The sequence below is a fragment of the Equus przewalskii genome, chromosome 1 (assembly GCF_037783145.1).
Source record: "Equus przewalskii isolate Varuska chromosome 1, EquPr2, whole genome shotgun sequence".
Lineage (NCBI taxonomy): Eukaryota > Metazoa > Chordata > Mammalia > Perissodactyla > Equidae > Equus > Equus przewalskii.
The window spans coordinates 125,988,761-126,010,321 of record NC_091831.1 but is presented as its reverse complement, the minus strand read 5'-3'; positions in this window follow the sequence as shown (position 1 = coordinate 126,010,321).

Sequence of the window (21,561 nt, the reverse complement as noted above, 5' to 3'; positions counted from 1 at the left end):
CTTTACGTCCCAGGCCACCAGCATTGACCCTACACTGCCTGAAAGAGCAGGGGGCTTGTTTCTGATTCCTCTTAGAATGGCCTACAGCTCACTAGCTGTGCAAGCCCAGGAGGGTGACTTAACCTCTCTGAGCCATAGTTTCTTCAATGGCAAAGGAGGGAAATACAGTCAATTCTGATTATTCACAGTAGCCAGTTTCTGTAAATTACCAGGGAACACTGAGTTAGCAAATACCGAGCCACATTCCCAGGGAAAATACAGGGTTAGGTTTCTGCCAGCCTCTGATCACATTTTCATCAATTGATCAACACAGTCAGCCCTCCATACCCCCGGTTCCGCATCTGCTGTTCACCCAACCCCAGATGGAAAGGCCCATGATAGCTGCCCCTACTGAACGCCTACAGGCTTTTTTCTCGTCATTATTCCCTACACTACAGCATAACAACTATTTACATGGCATTTACATTGTATTCCGTATTACAAGTAATCGAGACAGAATGTGCTGGAGGTACAGGATGTGCTACAGGTTTTATGCAAATACAGTACTATCGCCGTTTTCCAGAAGGGGCTCGAGCATGCACAGCTTTTGGCATTCCTGGGGTAGGGGGTCCTGGAATCAATCACCCAGGGATACGGAGAGACAACCGTACTTAACCTTGTTTTCTGTGTGTTTCTGTTTAGATACCTTATTTAATATATAGTATTGATTCATTAACAAAACAAACGCACCTGTTCTGACACACCTGTTTTCCCTTTAAGGCACACTACAGCCTGCCTGCTCTTAAGAACACCGGAAAGCACTTCAGCACTACGCTTGGGGCCACTTAAAATAGTGAAATCACCAACAAAAATGTGAAAAGCGTGGCACTAAACAGACCATGAAAAGCACACTTGTTCACAGTGTGAGCTGAAACAAGAAGGCAGAGCATCGTGTGCTGGACTTCAGCCACACACGTGTGCACAGGAGGACTCAAAATTTTCAGTGCTCTGCACATGACTGAAAAGGACCGTGAAAGCGAGGTTGAGTCTTCATTGGGAGTTAAAATAAATTTGATGGAGTAGGCAAACCCGCAAGTACAGAATCCATGGACAATGAGGACCGACTGCAGTACCCGCCTCTCTGAGTTGTCGCGAGAGTTAAAAAGGTAACAGACGGAAGGCCTTTAGCTGTTCGCCCGCCGCATAGCAGGTCCTCAATCCACGTAGTTGTTACTGCTGTTCTGCTACTCCCTGGTTCTGCGACTTCAGCACCTCAGACTCTCGAGGCAGCGAGGTACCCATTTTCAAAACGGGGTGCTATGGGGTCAAGTGACAGGATACACGCGGAGGGACCCTGCCCCGAGGTGGCGCTCAGAGCCTTGGTTGAACTGGGTTGAATTTCCCGCAGCGCTTTTCTCCATTCTGAGGAGCCCATGGACATGCACAATCCCGAGCCACGGGCGGCGGAGGACACTGAGGGAAAGCGAGTGGGCTGGACCCGAGGCTGGGGGCCTCCTTAAACTGGGCACTCTGGGCATCTGTCCCCTCAATCTAGTGCCGGGCCTGGCACCTACCCTGAGGGGTCGTCTGGAAAAGCAGGTTGGGCCAGGTGGTGGAGGAAAGCTGGGCACAGGCACTGGGTTTTATGTTTAGGGTAGAAGGGAGCCATGGAGGTTTGTGGAACAGGACCGTAATCGGGATGAAGTGGGTTTTCAGACGGCAGCTCTGCGGTAGCATGGAGGAGGGGCGCTAGAGATAAGGCTTGGGGCAGCCTGCCTGCTGGGTGGCAAAGGCCGAGAGAAGGCAGCTCGGAGCCACATATTTCTCCTGGTGCCGTGGCTACGGTTTACCCCAAGAGCACCCCTGACGGCGCTGTGGCCTCTGCTCCTCTCCCTCGGGCTACATCTGCCAAAGCCGCCGAGCATCCAGGTCTCCTGCGCGCTCCACACCATTCCTCTGCTCGCTAGATTATTCATTAAGAAAAACGGTCTCCGAAGAGCACGGCGGCTGGGTAAAGTTTCACCAGCACTGGTGGGAGATGAACGAGGCAGACCCAGGAGTGTGACCGGGCCTCCGCCCTCATCTCCCGCTGCAGGCCCCGCACTGGCCCGCACATGTGCACGCGTGCACAGCACCCCGCGGGCACACACCTGTGCATGCCTGTGTCAACACTGTCAGATGGATGTGTGGTGCATCACACAGACAAGAATGGCCTGTGCCACACCCACAGGCTGACACAGACCCGCATAGCCCAGGGCGTGGAGTCAGGCCGCTGGTCTGCATCCCGGCTCTGCCACTTACTGGCAAGTCACACAACCTTCCCAGCCTCAGTCATCTCATCTGTAAAATGGGAGTAACAATAGACCCTCTTTCAGAAGTCTGTCACAAGGGATGAATGAGACCCCCATGCTTAGCACTGGGCCTGGCGTGCGACAAGTGCTCCATCAGTGTTTGCTTTTACCATTTCTCCTTGTTCGTGGTAACACCATACAGACCAGCTCCACAGGCTTCCCCTCCTCAAACTCCTAATCCCTGACTCCCATCCTTTTATAACCTCTGTGTGGGGAAGGCCTTAAAAGATTACCGAGGCAGCTTTTGGCCAGTCTCTGTTAGATTTTTTATTTTTCCTTCTTCTCTCCAAAGCCCCCCGGTTCATAGTTGTGTATTTTTAGTTGTGGGTCCTTCTAGTTGTGGTATGTGGGATGCCGCGTCAGCATGGCTTGATGAGCAGTGCCATGTCCACGTCCAGGATCCAAACGGGTGAAACTCTGGGCCGCTGAAGTGGAGCGCGCGAACTCTGCCACAGGGCCGGCCCCTGGCCCGTCTCTTTTAAATGGTGCGCAGTGACCTGTTCCTTTCTTGTTTCAGGGATGGTATAGCTATCATTTTAGGGAGGCAGCGAAAACTTCCATTGTAAAGTCCTGCAGCGAGGGGGAAGAAGCAGCGGTGAGAGATGAAGGGGAAGCTGGGAGGGTGACCCGTTCCTGGTTTCAGCCCTTCCTGAGGCCAGCTGCATCTCCTTGGACCCCTCCTGAACCACATTCATGACCTTCCAGAAAATTCCCCTTTTTGATTAAGTAGCTTTAGTTGGATTCTGTTACTTGCAGCCAAAACTAGTAGAGAGCCAGGTGAACGGGGTCAGCTTGGCCTCACCTAGAGCTCAGTCCAGTGAGGGACAGGCAGGCACATGGCGGGCAGTCCCCTGTGGGCAGGGCAGAGACCAGGGAGCACGGGCAGCGGGAGCACAACACAGGGATGCGAAGCCAGCCTGGGTGGGTGGAGGGAAAAGGGGTTTCTCCAAGGAAATGACCTCTGAGGTGAGGAAGGGAGCGGGAGAGGGCAGCCACGGCAGGGGACACAGCTCTCAGACACCCTAGAGAAAGCCTGGCCTATTTTATACGTGGACGTCCATGTCTGTGTCTTTATGCTTCTCACAAATGGCAACAATCTGGCGGCTTGGAGAACCTCACCACCCTAGGCATTTCCCCTCTCGTGTTCATGGTGGGGACGGTGTCATTCCCCCATTCCCAGGGGGAGATCAAGGCTCAGCCAGCCCTGCCTTTTCTTCCAGCAGACTCCAGGAAGCACCTGGAACCTGGACCCCCAGGCTGAGGTGGCGCTGGAACATGCATCTGAGGCTGTGCAGAGAAGGGGGGGGGGGGCGCCTGTGTCCTCCACAGGGGCAGTGAGGACCAAGGGGACCCGGTTCTGGGGGCGGTGAGAAGGCCTCCCGTGTGGGGGGCTGAGGGGAGGATGGGGGGCTGGCAGAGGGAGCAGGCAGCCGGTGCCGAGCAAAGGGCGGAGCTGGGAACGCCAGCCTGGGAGGGAGAGGCTCCAGGCACCGAGAGCCTCTGGCCGGATGCATTGCACTGGGAGTGCCAGGAAGGCCCCGGGGCCAGGCGGAGCTGTGATGACACAGCCCAGGTCCATACGCCTGCCCCTAATTTAAACATATTTCTATCTACACCTTAGGGACAGAGACAGAGACCAAGACGGGGGGCACCATGACGGGCGCACTGCTCCATCTCATGTCACTCTTTCCACCATCCTGTGAGGCAGCTATCCTTATTCTCATTTTTCAGATGAAGAAATCAAGACTCAGAGAGGTGATGCCACCTGCCCAAGCTCACACAGGTAGTAAGTGGCCACAGAGCCACCATGTTACGGTAAAACCGCTCCAGTCCGGCCCTCGTCTTAGCCGCAGACTTACTCTCTGAAACTCAGCCTGTGCAGCAGAAGGAAGCGGCCAGGAGAGATGCTGGGAAGCTGGTGAAACACGGCACATGCACTCACTCGCAGCTCTGCGTCCCAGGCCACAGCCCTGGGGTGCCGCGATCCTCTCTCCTCCTCCCATCCCCGCCCTGCACTCCTTCAGAACGTACAGACTCTTAGTTTACACAGACTCCTTACAAATGGCACGGAGGAAAGAGCACAGAGCCCTGAGGCAAATCTGTTAGCATCTCCATTTCTCTTTCCTTAGCTGGAAAATTGAGATAAAAATAAGCACTTCAGGGCCCAGGGCTCCTTCAGGTCAGAGAATCTTAAAGTCACGGTGTCCTTCATGGAACACTATGCCACTTTGACATACTTAATTCCATAGGACAAGAGCGCATTTATGGAAGAAAATATAAATAACACATCATGTCTGCAGGATAGTGCATCTTTAGTGAAAATATTACACATAGAACTTAAAATCAAGAAAATGCCTCCTTTAATTTTTTCCCCTGTAAACTGGAAAAGTCTCTGTGATGTTTCCAGCAGGACACCCAGGTCCTGCTCATCATTCCGGTGCCAGTTTGAGAACCCCTGGGCTGGACATGGGAGACCAGTGTTCTAGTCCCTATCTGGCCATCAGGTTGCTGTGTGACTTTGGGCAAGTCACTCACCTACTCTGGGCTTCTGTTTCTCCTCGATAGAGGGAGGAGTTGGGGTGGACTAGTCCTTTTCAGTTCCAGCCTTCAAAGATGTCCTGGAGTCTTGCTTCTCAGGGTCACATTCAGGATCCCCATGGGCCAAGGTCAGATGTGAAGTCATCTTTTCCTCCAGGTCCCCATCTGTGCCTCCCCTCCCACCCCATGGGGAACCATACATGGGAGCCCTTGGGCCAAGGAAATGCTAAGGAAGTGCTGCTCTGTCCCCTCACTGGAGGCCCAGTCTCCCCAGTCTAGGGCCTCAAGACCCTACCTGATTGTCTGCTGGGGATCCAGGCTATTAAAGTAATTTACATAGTAATTAACAAGGTTCCGTTAGCTGATTCCTGGAGCCAGAATGCTCTGCCTTCCTCTCCTTTAGGAGTTCACAGTCCCAGGCTGGGGACCTGTGGGGGTTTGGCTGGCAGAGCAGTGAGGGGAGGAGTTTTCCGTGCTCATGTGTCCCAGCCCCACACCCAAGGAAGAGAAACAATGACAGCGCGAAGGCCCCAGCTGGCGGGGTAACGAGGTCTGGGGCGAAGGGGCGCCTCGTGAGCACTTGGGGCCTGAAACCCCAAGAAGAAAGACAGCTGTGCGTCTCAAGGCATGCGTCTGTTCTGCAGCCCAGGGCCTGGTGCCTCCAGAGCTCCTCTTTCAAGATGACGCAAAATTTCTCATGTCCTTCTAGGCCTCCTGACAACAGATTATGTGTATGACCATAATAAGATACAAAGCCACCCCAGTTACTGCCTTGGAGCCTATCTGCAACCCTGTGAGGGAGATGTTACCTTCTCCATGGGAAGGATGAAGAAACTGAAGCCCAGAGAGGTGAAGTAACTTGCCCAGGGTCACAAAGCCTGTAAGTAGCAGAGTAGGACTAGAACCTGGGTCCTCAGACACAATCCATCTCTTCCCACTTGGCCAGTGGTTCCTAAACAGCTCTGTGGAGCCCCGGGGGATTCTCAGAGTGATTTGCCTCAAAGATAAGGCGTTGCTGAGAGGACTGGAAAACCCCCTCCCATATGTGCAACCCTCCTGTCCCCACCCACACACACACACTCCCCCAAACAGGGCAGACATCTACATGTTGGACCTCTAGGTAGGATTGTGTTTGAATGCCACAGCTAGAAAGGCTTTTAAAACCTTTCTTCCACAGAATTGTCCCAAAAGGGACCTGTCCCTGGGCACTTCACTGCATCTCTCCAGCTGTGATTGGAGGCCCTGGAGCTGGGGACCCTCCAAGGCTCTGATCTGGGGTCCCGTACCTCTGGTCCTTGGTCCGCCCATCAGGCTCCCTGCAGGTTAAGCCCGGGGCCCCCTGCCTACCCAGCCCCTCTGGTCCCCCCTTCTCCCACCAAGCCTGGCTGGTGGGCACCTTTCTTGCTTGTAGCTCCTGATGAGGATTTTAGGCTGGTTAATTTTAAAACTGCAGATGAGAAGCAGGCTCCGAGGAGTGGAATTTGCTTGCCCTTTGATGAGAGACAGTTGCATTTGTGAAGGAAATCTCCATGCCTCCCTCTCTGCGCCAGGAGGAAGGGGGGATGGCCTTATCTCTGGAAACTCTTAATGGGGAAGGCAAGAACTTAAGTTGTTTACTGTCTGGCAACCTCACATAACTGACCCCCCCCCCCAACATCCTCCTTTGTGTTTAGCTGAAGATAATATTTAAGCGGTGACTTCTGCCATTTACTCAATTTGGTTTGATTCTTATCTAAAAGTTGTGGGACCGATGGCCGGACCCTACCCGCAGTGGTACCATTTTAACTTTTTTTTGTCTTGTAAAGAGGTAACTCACATACCTATGCCTTAAATTTAGCCTTACTCTCCACCCATGTTTGCAGCAGAAGCGGCAGCAGCAACATGCCGGCAGCAGCTCTGCCTGCCCATGGGTCCTGTCCCCATGCCAGCGGTGGCAGCAGCAGCTCCCCATGCCAGCAGCATCTCTGACTGCCCGTGGGTCCTGTCCCCATGCAGCAGCTCTGCCTGCCCATGGGTCCTGTCCCCATGCTGTTCCACGCTATTCTCTAAATAAAAGAGCACTACTGCCAGACCTTGAGAGTCCAAGAAATCTTTCTTTCGACTCCTTGGCTCACCGACTCCTTGGCTCACCGACCCCGCATCGGCTCCCCCTGCCCAGCCGCCAGCCTCCCACTGCTCTGTAAAATCTTCTCTTTGGCTCTGTTGTCCCTGATCAACCAAGGAAAAGGACAAATGGGAGGCGGGGATGACAATGATTCTGGCATCTCAACAAGTTTTGAGTAGCTTTCCTACACTTACTCACTCGGCAAACATTTCAGGAGCTGTAAGGGCCAGCAGCTGAGGATAAAAAGATACATGAGCCTGACCCTGCCCTTGGAGAGCTTATGGGAAGACGCAAGACACTCCCAACTGTTGTTCCCATAGATGATGTGCGGGGTGCAGTGCTGGGGTGTTGCAGACCCCGTGGGGGGGGGGGGTAGGAGGAGCGGGCGAGTCCTGATGGGGGACAGGGCAGACATTAGGGAAGGCCACCAGGGTTAGAGGAGCCGGAGACACTGTGAAGGTGGAGGAGCGGTCGGCCAGCCGGGAGGGGCACATCCTCGCCAGAGGGAACGGCATGTGTGAGGGCTCGAGGCAGGAGGGCAGAGGGCATTTGTGTGGCTCCACACAGGTGCATGAGGCAAAGCAGGGGAGTGGGTTCTGGGGAGGCGGGCAGCAGCCCGGCTGAGGAGCCCAGTGAGGGGCCTGGCCCTCAGGCCTGCTGCTTCCCACTCTCCTCTGCAGCTCCCTCCACAGGCCCCTCTCCTCAGGGCACCCTGAGGGGCCACTTGGGCTGTGGGTGAGGGTCAACAGGGGAGTCATAGCCGAGGAGCACCCCCACAATGGTGCCCCCCCACTGTGCTTTCCCTGACGCTGGACCTTCCCTCCCAGGCCTCGCTCCTGGATGCAGGCGGAGCCAGGGAGGCTCAGCCGTGCCTTCCCAAGACCCGGGGACCAGGTGGAGAAAGTCACAACTAGCGAGACAGCAGCTTCTCCTCGTGGGGCCTCTGTCACTCCTCTGCACTAGTAGGGCTGTGGCAGATGATGGCTAAAGCCCCTTGTGGGCTGGATTCCTCCTGTACAGACAAGGTCACTATTATAATTGCACTCCCCCCCAGAAGCAGGGCCTGAAACAAGTGTTTGAGCACCAGTGGTTTATTAGTGAGGTGATCTCGGGAAGCAGCAGGGGGTGTGAGAGGAGGAAGGAGTGAACACAGGGTGCTGGGTGAGCAGAGCACCCCTGTGGGCAGCCGGGGCTCCGCGCCACCAGGGAGCTCTGGGGGGCTGTGTGACACACGTCTTCAGAGTCGTCCTGTTCAAGGGGACACGAAGCCGGGTCTCCATCCCCCCAATTCCTGTCTCTCTCTTGTTGAGAGCTGTTCCCAGGGGCACCTGCTCCCTAGCATTTCTGACCTGCCCCACTTGCGGGGTCAGCATCCTCCTGCAGCCAGAGAAGGTCTCCAGGGAGAGAGTGGCAGAGGCATGCCATTGTCATGAAGGCAACAGGGTGTGCGGAATGGTACTTCCTAAGGGAGTTTGGCTGGCATGGATAGTACATTCTCTAGAAATCCAGACCCAAAGGGACTGACATGACTTTCGCTCGGTCACACTGCGAGTCAGCGACAGGCTGAACCGAGAAACCGAGTCTCCTGTCTGGTGTCACCCAGGACTCGCTCTGCCACCTTATCCCTCCCCAGCACCTCCATGTGGTCAGGTCCCCAAATCATCCTTGCCCTTCCTCATGTGGTTTAAAAAGAAAACTTTGGTAGCTGATATGAATGTGTCTTGAAAAACACCAAATGGTCCAAATCTATGAGCCTTTGGGCCCTTCACTGAAAAAAGCCTTATCATCTCCATCTTTGCACCCCAGTCCCTAACCCAGTGGCCCAGCACATAGTAGGCCCTCAACACACAGGCTGAACTGCTGTTTTGGCCATTTGCTGTGTGGCATGGGGCAATTCCTACGCCGTTTTGGCTCTCAGTGTCCCCGTTTGAGAAACAGACACGATGCCCGCTCTGCTGACATCCTGGGGGGTTGTAGCAGCTATTCCGCATGACACACGGCTCCTAGGAGGTGCTCCACAGGCGTCTACACGATCAAGACCGTTTAGGAAGCTGCACGAAGCTCTCACCCCAGAGGGAGGGGCAGTCACGGTGGTTAGCTGGCGAGAATGCATTATGAGTAAGAGACGCCGCCCGCCCCTGAGGGTCCAGTCCCAGGTCGGGTTTCCTCTCTCCCCGCCCCACCCCCGGCACATTCCCGCGTCCCTGAAGCTCATGAGTCAGGTTTTCCGCCTCCCGCGATTTCACAGCTCCCCGCCAGCCAAGCTGTTTTGCAGACCCAAGTTGGTAATGACAGATTCTTCTCTCCTGGCCCTCCACTGGCGAGACCGCGGAAAGTATTTGAAGCACGCAGCCGGGAATGTGCAAGCTTCCATTCACCCGGCTTGGCAGGAGCCAGCCGTTTCTCAGCCAGCGCTTTTGACTAAGCCTTCTGCGGCTCCGGTTTCCCAGGAGCTCGGCGGCTCAGTTTTTCGGCAGGGTTTATACCTTCTTTTTTCCTTCAGAAAATTAACCCCAAAGCAGATTCTGAATCATCCCGCCCCGGGAAGCCTGGCGCGCTCTCTGCTGGGGGCGTGGCTTTGGGGGCGTGGCTCTGGAGGCTCCCCAGGAGAGCCGGCCTCTGCCCGGAGGGAGTCTGCTGCCTGTCCGGACTCCTTGGGCCCAGGTGGCCTGAATCCAAGGAACCTCTGGGGAAAGTGATACCTGGAGCTCTTTCAGATCTTCTGCCAGAGAAAGATCTGGTTAACCCGTCCCAGGCGTCTGCAACTTTGACTGAAACGCATCCTCCCGTGGAGATGAAGGAAGGGAGAGGGATAGAAAGACCAGGGACTCTGGACCTCTGTACACCTGGATGTCAGTTGCACATCTGCTCCCACTTGGTTTCATCATCTCTACAATTATTGCCATGAAAACCCACCTCCGGGATATCGTGAGGTTTAAGTGGCAGCACAGGGAAACACCCAGTACAATTCCTACGCACAGTAGGTACACAATCATTTCCTCTCTTCCTTATGTCTTGGTCACTGATTCTACCATCTCCTCACAAAGCTGTTTGACGAATGAATGAATGAAGGACTTTATGTACCTCGACACTTTCTGCTCTGGATGATCCCCTCTTCTCTCAACAGTTCAAAGCCATGGAATAAATATTTGCCGAGCGTCAATTCTGTGCACAGAGCAGAGCTAGGTGTCATGGAGATGCCCTTGATGCTAAAGCCACAGTCCCTGTGGTAGAGGATTTTCTGGTTGAGGGAGTGAGGGAGCAGGCACCAGGGGGAAACAACAGGGTGGATAAAATGTTGTCCACTGGAGGAATACTCACAATGCTTTTGCTCACTCGCTTACACGTGTTTGCTCATTCCTGCAGCAAGCGTTTACTGCAGGAGGAGGGCCTGACTGCCCCTCACCCCCGATGGTAGTTCCGGGGGCTTCTACAGCAAGTCCTTTCCGTTTTACATCCCTCTGTTCTATTTGCTGTGAAGGGATGCATGAAGTGCTTTGGAAATGAAAGGGCATGCTGTTCCCGCTGCCTAGAACACCCTTCCCTCCTCACACACCTGGAAAATGCAGGACCCAGCCCAGAGAAGGTGGGCACCCCTTCTCTGAGACTCCCTCCCCGGTCCCCTGAGGCGCATTTGGCTGCTCCCTTCTCTGAGCCCCACAGCACTTCGGTCAGAACAGGGGTACTGCCCCCAGCGCACTGCATCCTGACGGGCTGTTTCCATGACTGCCTTTGAGGAGATAGCACATGAGAGTCGGGCACTGAAAGGGAAAATGGGGTGCCCAGTCCCGGCTCCCTAAAAGCAGAGCCTGAGATGGGGATTTGGAAGCACGGGGTTTCTGGGGGGCGTGTTCTCAGGAGGAGTGAGGGGAGCAGGATGGGGCAGCAAGGATGTGGTCTCATCTGGAGCCCAGCCTCAGCCTGGTCCACGGGGATCCACTCCAACCCCCTTCTGTTGCGGGGGCAGCCTCTGTACGCCTGAGCCTGGTCGGAGGGGCAGGCAGGGTAACCTCCCAGGTCAGCTGGCTCTTCTTTGGCCAAAGGCAATTCTCTGCAAGAGGATGGCTGTCAGCTTCGGCCGCCAGCACTCCAGCAGTGGGGGACAGGAGCCTCAGCTGTGTGTAGGGGACCTGGATGGGGTGCCCATAGCATCCCCTGGCGGGGGGCCAAGGAAGGATCAGGAAGGAGCATCAAGATCTCCACCAGCTCTTTTCCAAGATGGTGCCCATGTTCTTGAATTTGTCCCCCCATCTTTCTGTCTTTTACCGAAATGACTCAGAGGCAGGAACGGAGGGGCTCCGCAGAAGCTGCACACCTATGGGTGGGGGCAGGGCCAGCGTCCCTGAGAGGGGCAGCAAGGAGAGGGGGTCCTGCTCTTCACCACTCACCTCACAGAGTGCCCTGCCGTCCTTTGTGGCCTGGTGGACTGAACTCCCTTCCCTGTCCAGACCCAGCAAGTCTTTCCATCCTCTGGGCACCCTCCGCACTTGACCACAGACCCAGCAGGCAGTGAGGACTTGCTTTGCCTTCCTGAGCCCACAGTGAATTCTTAAAAGCAAGGGCTTTATCTTATTTTAGTTTTCCTACTGCCTACCTCAGTGCCTTGGCATTTAATAGGTGTCCAATAAACGTTATTGAGTAAATAAAATAATAGATTCCTTAATTTTCCTATGAGGTGGGGGAGGGGCCAAGATCCCCTCTGATATCACCGTTTGCCAAGGGTGCGCTTGTGTTCAGGCAGGGCTGGGCTGTCCTTGCTCATCCCACCCCAACACCCCAGCCCCAGCCAGGGCTGATCCTCCGCTCGGCTCTGCTCCACGTGCATCCTGCGTGGCGGCCTCAGGCGAGGGTGGCCAGTGGGACACGGCAAGGACAGAGAGCTCCCACTGGCCTGGCTCACCGATTCCTTGGCCTTAATTTATATGAAATGTGACTCCATCCCTCACAGCCTGTGCCCAGCCTGGGTCGGTGCAGGTAATGATGATATAGGCTCATTTATGCAAGATTATCCTTTTATCACATTTCCAGACTCATTTATGAGGCTCATGTTTCCCCCCGAGGGCATCATCAAGCAAGTTAAGTTGTACTATTTCCCTCCCGCAGAGAACTGGCGGGAGCCTCCCTCGTTGACGGATGAGGCCCGCTGCCTTTGCCAAATAGGGTCGGCGTGATGGATCTTTTACTTGTGAATATTATAGCTGGAAATTAGCATGTTTATTGAGGTAGAATGTGTTTGTTTACATTCCACTACCCATGGCATTACCTCTTATGACCTGACTTATTTAGTTGAGGATAAGCACAAGTGATCCGCATTTTGGCACCCGCAAAAAATTAATGAACTCCCAGATATAGAATTCAGCCTTAAGTAAACACACCAGCGAGGTGGGTGGGGGCAGAGGGGCCGGGAAGGGCTCTGGGGGTTGGATGGTGAGGAAGGTGGACTGTCTGGTACTTTGACCTGACCTGGAAGGGGCAGAAGGTTGAGGGATGGAGGAAGAGTGAGAGCTGTGTGATCGGGCATCCCATGCAGGGCCCAGGGCCAGCATCCAGCCTGTCTATTGAGTGGAGGTGACTTCTCTTGAGGGAGGAGGAAGGAAAGAGGGAGAGGATTAGGAGTGTGAGCCGTTTTCCCAGGGATTCTCCTGGAATTCCTCTGTGGCTTGATGCAGGAGTGAGAGGATGGCCCAAGTTCACAGACTCAGGATGGGGAGAAGCAGACTAGGGATTGGGCAGAGATGATGAAGACGCAGGTGAATGACGATGGGACCCCAGAGGCCAAGTTCCCCCCGGGAGCCTGCTCCTCTCCTCACACTCGTGCCTGCAGCAGCTCTGAAGCCCAGCTTCTCTCCCACCCCCAGTTTGCTGGGAGGCTGCAGGATCTGGGGTGCAAACACTCATTAACCCTACGTCCTCTTGTCTTAGAAGAAGAATCTGAGGTCCAGAGAAGTGGAAGGATGTGGCCAAGGTCTTAGAGGCAGAGGGACACCAGCACCCTAGCTCCCAGCACCCCTGCCACCTTCCTGTGGCTTTAAACCCGAGGCCTTATGAGAAGGTGCAGAGCGTGCATCCTCCGGGATGTTGCTTTGGGGACCTGGGAAAGCTTGGGCCCTGTGCCTGGCCAGCAGAGGCCTGAATTTCCCCCCTGAAACCAAGATACCTACCTAGTTTATCCCCTTTAAAGAGTAGAGTCCCCGGAAGAGGGCTGAGTTCTTGGTCATTGATGTGTCAGGGTGTGAGGGATTGAGGGAAGGAGGACAGCTCAAGGCTGACAGTCGAAGGCCCCAGAATAGCGCGACTGAGAGACCCCGGAACACGCTGTCCCCCTGCCTCAGTTCTTCCAAATGAGCAAACCCACTGTCGCTGTCCCAACCCTGAACTCCTGAATGGGAAGATGGGAGGGGGGTCCTGCCTGGACACTGGAATCAGACAGACCTGGCTTCTAATTCTGGCTCTCGCTCTTCCCAGCTCTGTGACCTGTGTGAGCTTGCAGCAGTCACTTAATCCCTGGGGAATTATAACGCTCACCTGCCAGCGTTGCCGTAAGATTAAAAGAAGGAAGCGCTAACGCGCTTAGCTGTAGCACTTAGCGCCCATTAGGGTTTATTATTTTTCCTTCCCACTGAGGTACTGCAACTTACCCTGGCTTTCCCACAAGTGGGGTCTGGTGGAGGGGATTGAAAGAGACGGAGAGAGAAGGAGATCGGTTCCCTCCACACTCTCCGTCCCTTTCCCCTTCTTGGGCCCTGATGTGGACCTGCCGGCCCTTCCCATGGAGCCTGCCGGGTGCCCGCGAGGCGGAGTGGGGCAGAGCGAGGTGTGCATTTCAGCTACACATCTGTCAGGGATCCGGGGAAGCTCGATGCTTCCTGACCTCAGTCCCCTCATCTGTGAAATGGGGCCAGCCTCCCTGTCCACATCCAATTTGCCTCTGAATCGCCAGTGCCCAGCACAGTGTCAGGCATGGAAGAGGTGTTCGGTGGTGGCTAGATGATGGGCAGAGAGACCGGACGCTATAGCCCGCGGTCAGAGGACTTTTTCTCTAAAGGGCCAGAGAGTGAATATTTTGTTTTGTGAGCCGTACAATCTCTGTTGCAACTACCCGACTCTCCTGCTGTAGTGCAAAAGTGACCACAAACCAGGTGTGGACAAGTGAGTGTGTCTGTGGTCCGGTAAGACTTTGTGTGTACAATCAGGGGGCCGCTGGATTTGGCCACAGCTCTTCACTTGCGTGGAGTGAGGCCATGGCAGTCTTTGGACTCAGACAGCTGGGCTCAAATTCCAGCACCTCCACTCTTCAGCTGTGTGGTCTTAGACAAGTGACTTACCCTCTCTGAGCCTGCATTTTCTCCTCTGTAAAATAGGGGAGGATGGCTTCTACTTTTTCAGTATTTCCCTCGCCATGCCTCCAGGGCTGGGCTCAGAGAAGGGCACAGGAAAGACTTGCAGATTGCCTTAGAAATGGTCTCTGAGGATAATCACAAGTCCTGATGAGTGTACTGTGCTTTTCGATTTCCTGCTCATTTCACATGCATCTCACTTCCTCACTCCATCCCCTCAGGATGGGTGCAGTATTATTATATGCCCACTTTACAGATGAGAAAACCAAGGCCCAGAGAGACTTGGAGACTTTCTGGAGGTCGCTGTCCGAGTCCGCTTGGGCTGCGATAACAAAGTCCCACAGACTGGGTGGCTTACAAACAGCAGAAATTCGTTTCTCACAGTTCTGGAGTCTGCAAAGTCCAAGATCGAGGTGCTGGCAGAGTAGGTGTCTGGAGAGGGCCCACTCCTCGCTCCTCGTAGACGGCTGTCTTTCCACTGTAACCTCGCCTGGCCGAAGGGGCTGGGAGCTCTCTCCGGCCTCTTTCATGAGGGCACCGATCCCATTCAGAAGGGCTCTGTCCTCATGACCTAGTCACCTCCCAAAGGCCTGCCTCCTAATGCCACCACATTGGCCATCAGATTGTTTTCTTTCTTTCTTTCTTTCTTTTTTTTTTATTAAGGTAACTGGTTTATAATGGGCATTAGGTTTCAACATGTGAGTTTTGGGGGACACAGACATTCAGTCTCTCTCTAGGAGTCAAACAATCAGTAAGGGCCAGAACAGGGATTAACCCAGCTATTTCAGCAGCAGATCCTTGCATTTCCACCACACGAGAACCATCATAAATAAGCCTCTTCCCCAGTCTGCCTGCCCTGCCATGGGCTGTCAGCAAGTGTTCTGGCTCAGGTGCTGGGCAAGTATGTAGCTCAGGTCCTAGTCTCTCTGTGAGAAGTGGCTACTTCTCATCTCCTCTGAGACTGACAGGCTAGAAACACAGGAATCTGGGCTCTGCAGCAGAGGGTGAGCAGATTGGGCTGGAGTCAGGGTGAGGGGGAGGTGACATTGCTGCAGGCTGAGGGATCCCTCCTGGGGCAGAAGGGGGATGGGCAGGCAGTGCTGACCTGCTCAGAGATCAAGCTTTCATATTCTGATAGAGCAGGAAACCCTGTATCAGTTAAAGATTTAGCATTTGGCAGCAAGTAACCAAGACCCAAAAAGCTAAAGCTTAACAAAAACAAGAAATAAAACAAAACACAAAAGCCAAGACCTATTTTTCTCTCATGTACTGTGAAATCCAGGGTGGTCAGGACTGGGGCAACAACTCCAAGATGTCATCAAAAATTTGGGCATCTTCTATCTTTCTGCTCAGCCTAGTGGCTCTGCAAATGTCTTCCATCCTTAAGGTTACCTCATAGTCACAAGATGGCCACTGGAGCTCCAACCATCAGGGTCACAGTCTAGGTGGGAGAAAGGAGGAAGGGGGAAGGGTGGAAGGGGTGCCTGCCAGCTGAGTCAGCTCCTTGTTAAAGAAGACTGCTTGGGAACCCCACCCAAGAAGGGAACAACTTTGGCTTTCATCACATTGACCAGAATTGGTCTCAGGGCCCGCCGTATCTAAAACAGAGGTCAGGAAATGTGGATGTTGTAGCTGGTACTTCACTGCCCCAGTCAGGGCTTTGCTAAGAAGGAAAAGGCGGAGAATGGATACAGGGTGGGCAAACCTAGCCTCTGCCTCCTTCCTCTAATTTGCCAGGTGAGGAAACGAAGGCCAAGTTGCCCAAGACGGCACAGAAAGGGGGCATACCTGAGGGCAGACTCCAGAGTTCCTGACTCCAAGGCAGATGCTTTTTCCACTGTCTGTGCTGCTTCACTTTGTAGCCACACAGCGGCTCACAAATAGTAATGTTATTAAAATCATTAATGTGATTAAGCGTGAACTATGTGCAGGGACTATGCTAAAGTCTTCCCAGCTTTCTTCCATTTAATCCGGTACCAATTATCTGAGGTAGTCCTTGCTGTTATTCCCATTTTACGGAGGGAGAAGCCGAGGCTCAGCTGAGGGAGGGGACTGGTGCAGGCCACAGGGCCTGTAAGTGTTGGAGGGGGCTGGAAACCCCGATTCCCCACCCAGGCTGTGAGCAAGTCAGTGCACGCGATTAAAGTGACCCGGGGACAGCTGTGGGGTCGAGGTGGGTCTCTCAGGGACCCTGCACATCAGGAACGCCTGCAGACCACCCCAAGAGGCAGGCAGCAAGCCTTCCACCAACCGAGGGGGCTCCCGGCCCCCCACCCACCTGGCCAGCCTCCCTCTCTGCAGCTCCTCATTCCAGCCAATTACTCCTAATGGAGTGATATGAAATGTAACTAACTTGGGGAAATATCTGTATACTTTAATTAAATCAGCTCGCAATTAACCATCTGAGTAATGAGGCTCAGGTGTTTACTCCCTCTGAGCCGGCGGGCCAGGGGAGCCGACGGCAGAGGGATTTTGTGCAAATCGCACAGTCCCAGTGACAAGTTCCTCAGGGGTATGGAGGCAGGTGCTGGAAGCCCCAGGAGAGGATTTGGCCCAAATTTGCTATGATTAAATAAATACGGCACCTCAGAGAGGAGCTACTCATTTGTGGGACTAAATTTTTAATGGCCACAGCTGTTTTTCTTACTAAAGAAATACCAGGGCCTTTAATCCAAACACCTCATGGCAAAGGGCTGAAAATTACAGGTGTCCACTGCGTGACCCTAAAGTCCCCAGACATGGTAAAGGCCTGGCCGTGCCGGTTGGCCGCTCTCCAGCAAGGGGTTCCCTAAAGGCTGCCAGCTGGCCTGGCTGGAGCCAGGGCGAGGTGGGTGAAGCATTTGCACTGGGGGCAAAATACAGCAATCAAATAATTTCTTTTTTTTTTTTGAGGAAGATTAGCCCTGAGCTAACATCTGCTGCCAACCCTCCTCTTTTTGCTGAGGAAGACTGGCCCTGAGCTAACATGCATGCCCATCTTCCTCCACTTTATATGTGGGACGCCTACCACAGCATGGCTTGATGCGCTGTGCCATGTCTGCACCCGGGATCCAAACTGGTGAACCCCGGGCCACTGAATCGGAACATGTGCACTTAACCGCTGCACCACTGGGCTGGTCCCTCAAATAATATTTTAATGCAATATATTTTAAAAATCAAAATTAGTGCAAAAAATTGATGATTAAATTTGAAAATTTTACCTAATGACACGGTCTGTAACGATGCCATGCCGTGCTGAGCCATACTGGAGTCTGAAGCAAAAGGAGTGTCTTTATTTACAATTTCGATATTTTGTTCATCATGGATTTTTTTGCATTGCTTGTGAGTTTTAAAAATATAGCATGAAAATATTATGTATCTTGATTACTGCGGTTTTTGGTGCCTCCTTAAATTGTGTTCCAGTAGGCGAGTGTCTCACTTCCTTACCCCAGTCCTGGCCCTTAGAGTTTGTGTCTCCTTTGGTACAATGACCATTCTGTGTGTCCCTCCAGGACCCAGCTGGGTTCGTAAGGGCTCTAAGTGGCAGACTTTACAGTGGCTGAGACGAGGGTGGCAGTTGGAACCCTAGACCATTAAAGTCGACAGCAGTCTCGTGATTGCCCCAGCAAGACCCAGAGACCAGAAGCAGCTGGCCTGAGGTCACACAGCAGGTCGGTGGCAGAGCTGGAGCTGGGTTTTCCCGATTCCCAAAGAGGCTGTTCCTCATCAGAGGAGGGAAGGGCTTTTCAGATGACCCGGGGTGAAAACCATCGCAGAGCCGGCCTCCACCAGGGGAGGCCCTCGTAACATGATCCATGGTGGATGGTGTTGACTGGCTGATGCAGACCCCACACACAACCCCCTTCTCTCTCCCAGTGACTGGTACAGAGGTGGCCACGTGGCCCTGTTCTGGCCATTAAGACATAGCAGAAGTTGTTGGGTGGGGCTGACGGGGACAGACTCAGCTGTCCATTTGGCCTTTTTTGCCTGTTCCTCTTCCCCTTTCCCGTCTTAAACTTGCCCTCTGTGCCTGGAGGTGAGCGGCTGCCTCGTGACCTTGAGGACAAAGGTCACACACTAAGGACGGTAGAGCAGAAAGAGAAGTGGAGTCTGGGCCCCGAGGCCCCGTTAACGCTCTGTTCCAGCCCTGGGCTGCCTAGCCCGGCCCTTCTGAGTGAGTTAAATTAAAAAATCAATGCTCTCTGCTCAAGCCACGATTAGCTGGATTTTCTGATGATCACGGCTAGAATGCAATCCTAGCAGCTCCATTGGCCATGGGACAAGACCAGCTTTGGGGGAAATTCATTTGATATTCACATGGCTCACTCCCTGCTCATCCCGGTCTTCTCTTCCTCACCTCCTCAGAGAAGGCTTCCTTGACCACCCTATCTAGATGTCAGCTCCCATCACTTTCCATTGTGTTTCCCGCATTATTTGTTATGGCTCTTGTCAGTTACTACTTGACATGATGCTGCATAATTATTTGTTTGTTACTTGCCTTCTCCACTGGAATGAGTTCCACGTGGGCAAACCTCCTCTGTCTTGTTACATGGCTGTAGCCCCAGTGCCTAGAGCAGTGGTTAGCATATAGTAGGTCCTCAATGAATATTGTTGAATGAATGGACATAGTCTGAGCCACTCGGGCCCTGAGCCTTCACTCCTGCCTCTGACATCTGCCAGCTCTCTGTGGCGGCGAGTTAACTTGGCCCCTGGAATTAGGATTTCCGCTTCCTCTCTGGCTCAGCCTCTCTGTACCCAGTTGCAAATTCCCATGCAATGAACACCCCTGGACACCCCGGGTCCTGACCAGCTTGCCCATGGGCTCTGCCGCTGCCAGCCTGTCTCACTGGACATCCACTCTATCCATGCCTAATGACAGTCGGGCACCCTCTACCTGGGACATCCTTCTCCATCCTCATTCCCAGTGTCATCGTCCTTGTGGAATCTCAGGCAGTGATGACACGGTGTGGGAACTCCTGGCTTTCCTGTTGACAATACATCAAAAGCCATTACCTCCTGGTTCTGATTTCCAAGATGGAGCCTGCCTCTAGGAAAACAAAACGAATGGGTTTGGTGTGCCAGACTCCATTAACCGGCTACCCGAAGTAATCAACATCAGGAATTCAAGGAAATTGCTGGAGCAAATTGAGAAGCCAGATTATTTGGGTCTCTTGATTGAGATTAGAAGAATAATTGTTTGAGGGTTCCATTTAATAAGCTTTGTTTACTAACCCCAGATCTTGTTTTGATAGTTCTGCCTCAATTATCGGGAGTATGACCCCACTAAATACATAATTTTGACATTGTTGCTGATAGGGACCTCAAAGGTCCTCTACCCAGATCCTTTCATTTTATAGATGAGAAAATGAGGCCAAGAGAGGAAAGGAACTCCCAAGGCCCCCAGGGATTAGAGACTCCCACCAGGGCGCTTCTACTTCTGAGAAAACCAGAGAGAGGTCCAAGGAGCCTTAGAGGGCATCCTTGTGACCTGGGCCATTGGGGCGTCCTGAGGGGTTTGAAGAACCAAATCTCCTCACTAGGTTAGGAAATACTTGGGCAAATATGATGGGAGGGGGCAGCGTGTCACCGTCTCCAAGTACCTGAGTCTTCCTTGGAAGGTAATGGTGGCTGCCACATAGATGCTCCCTCTGCCAAGGACCCATCTTTACCTTGTAGTTTCTGAGAACGCCATGGAGCCAGAGTATTACAGAGAATCACCGCCTGTGGGGGACAGCCTGGAGAACCTTCCGTGAGGCCTGGAGAGGGGACTGGAGCTGCCCAGGTCTCTAGCAGCCAGGGCTGGAGTCTGAGTCTCCAGAGTCCCCAGTTAGAGTGCTGTTCCCGGCTCCACACTGCTCAGTCCAGCTCTCCGTCCAGTTCACGGCTCCAGGATGTCCATCTAGGAGGCCAGGAGGGCAGACCCAGATGGCCGGCCCCGCAGATGCCCTCGGGTTCCCAGGGGAGTCGGGGAACAGGGTGTGGAAGAGACAGTGAGTTAGGGAACCAGAAAAGGCAAGGAGAATCATGGCTGGGTGTGGTCAGGGAGGTTTCCTCACGGAGGAGTAGAGGCTCTCTGCCCTTGGAGAAAGAGCGGGATTTAGAGGGCAGACGGGTACTTGATCTCAGTGGGGAACCAGTGGGTGTGTGAGAGCTGTGCAGACGAAGTTCATTGATCCTACAGTTTTTCTGGAGCCCTTATTATATGTCAGGTTCCTGACATATGCCATTTATTTTAATGCTCACAACAACCCTATGAGGGAGCACAGTAGTTTCGCTTCTGTTTGGCAGTTAGGGAAATGGGTATAGAGACATTATGAAGAATTTGAACCTAGGAGTGGATGTCTCCTTCCACTACAGGATATGCAAATGACTTATAATCGGAGTCCGAGGGATGGACTTGCATGGAGAGGTTTGAGGGTGGGCTCACAGGAGAGGGGTTCCAGGTACCCCTCCTGCCCTGGGCCCACATCGCAGTTGGGCCCTGGCTCCCTCTTTCCTGTGAAAGCCCTTCCAATATTCACAGAAGCCTCCTCACCCCACCAATCATTCATGCATTCATTCTTCAGACAAACGTGACCAGCACCTTCTCTTCCCTCAGGTGCTGAAGTAGATATTGCAGATACAAAAGTTAAGAGGATGTGGTCCCTTCCCTCAGAGCCCACCAGGGACTAGATCTGTCCCTGCTTCCTTCTGTAGCTCAAGCATCACTCTCATCAATTGACTGCATCGTCCTAACCATCTTGGTCACTCATCCCAGAGTCCTTAGTGGGTCTAGCGCCCCCACCATCTTTGCTCTACACTTGCGTTAACACCATCTAAACTGATATTCATTCTTTCAGCAGCTATACCCCATCTGTAGCTCGGAATCAGTTTTACTCAAACCTCAGGGATTTAAAAGAGGAACCCGCTGTCAAGCCAAGTGTCCCCCATTCTAGGCTCAGCCAATTGATTGTTTGAACTTAAATGGGAAACTTTACATTTTTTGTCGGTTAAATTTCACCTTATTGCAGTCAGCCTATTTTTTGTAGCCTCTTAAATACTTTTTCCAGTCTATATTTTGTCACTCAAGGCCTTCTGCGATGCCCTGGAATGTGTAAAGTCTGCTTTTAGAGTCTTCATTCAAGAAAGTAAAATGCAAAATAGAACAGAGATAAGGCCAGCCCTACACATTCTCCCCCACCCCCAGACAGCCTTCCCATCAATTGCTCCCTATTCTTTGTGTGGGGTCGACTACACAGCTGTGAATCTGCATATCTAAACTCTCGTCTTGTCC